The sequence below is a fragment of the Triticum urartu genome, chromosome 2A (genome assembly GCF_056163025.1).
Source record: "Triticum urartu cultivar PI428250 chromosome 2A, HENAU_Tu73, whole genome shotgun sequence".
NCBI lineage: Eukaryota > Viridiplantae > Streptophyta > Magnoliopsida > Poales > Poaceae > Triticum > Triticum urartu.
The window spans coordinates 493,353,709-493,354,393 of NC_141874.1; the positions used below are offsets into that span (position 1 = coordinate 493,353,709).

At 41.9% G+C, this 685-nt stretch overlaps 1 non-coding gene across 1 annotated transcript; it reads left to right on the forward strand.

The window, feature by feature from the left end:
- The first annotated feature begins 350 nt into the window (after positions 1 to 350).
- On the forward strand, positions 351 to 442 carry LOC125541835 (small nucleolar RNA SNORD96 family). Its single transcript, XR_007297680.2, has one exon. It is a non-coding gene; the product is annotated as a small nucleolar RNA SNORD96 family (small nucleolar RNA).
- The last annotated feature ends 243 nt before the right edge of the window (positions 443 to 685 follow it).

A 685-nucleotide genomic window follows, 5' to 3' on the forward strand; every position in this document is an offset into this window, starting at 1 on the left:
CCGCCGCCCCCACCGGCCCGGTGCCCCGCCGCCTCAACAACCAGGCGCCCCGCCGTCCCAATGCCCTAGCCGCCCCAACACCCCGCCGCCCCACAAACCCACTCCGGTGAGCTCCCCCTTATTTTTTTCTTTTTTTCTACTGCTAGTAATTAGGTTAGTTTGTACTATTAGTTTGTTTTTTTCTACTGGTACTAATTAGGTTAGCTAGTACTATTAGTTAGGTTAGTTTGATTTTCTAGGTTAGTTAGGTTAGTGTCATTCCACTCATGTCCTCTTTTGTCAGATTTTGTTTTCTGTAGCAATTTAAGTTCTATTTTGTTGACTTGTTTGTTTGAGTTTGTGTTTCTGTTTGTCCGGTGATGAAAACCCTGTTAATCATACCATCTTTAGCGACTGATTGGTCGCTGTGCGCCCATGCTGTCATTCTGCAATTCTAAGGACAAATTGAACATCTTAGCATAATTTTTCTGTGTACTTCTGAACTTATGTTGTGAAAATTTGCAATTCTGATGTCCACATTGGCTATACCGTAATTTTGGAGACTGAATTTTATGGCAAAATGTTAATCGGGCTAGTATTTTACAAATGGGCTATCCTTTTGGTGGATATTGAGTTGCTTACTTCTACTTGTTTGATCATAAGCATAATCCTATTTGCCTAGAAATCATTGTCTGGCGGCTCAACC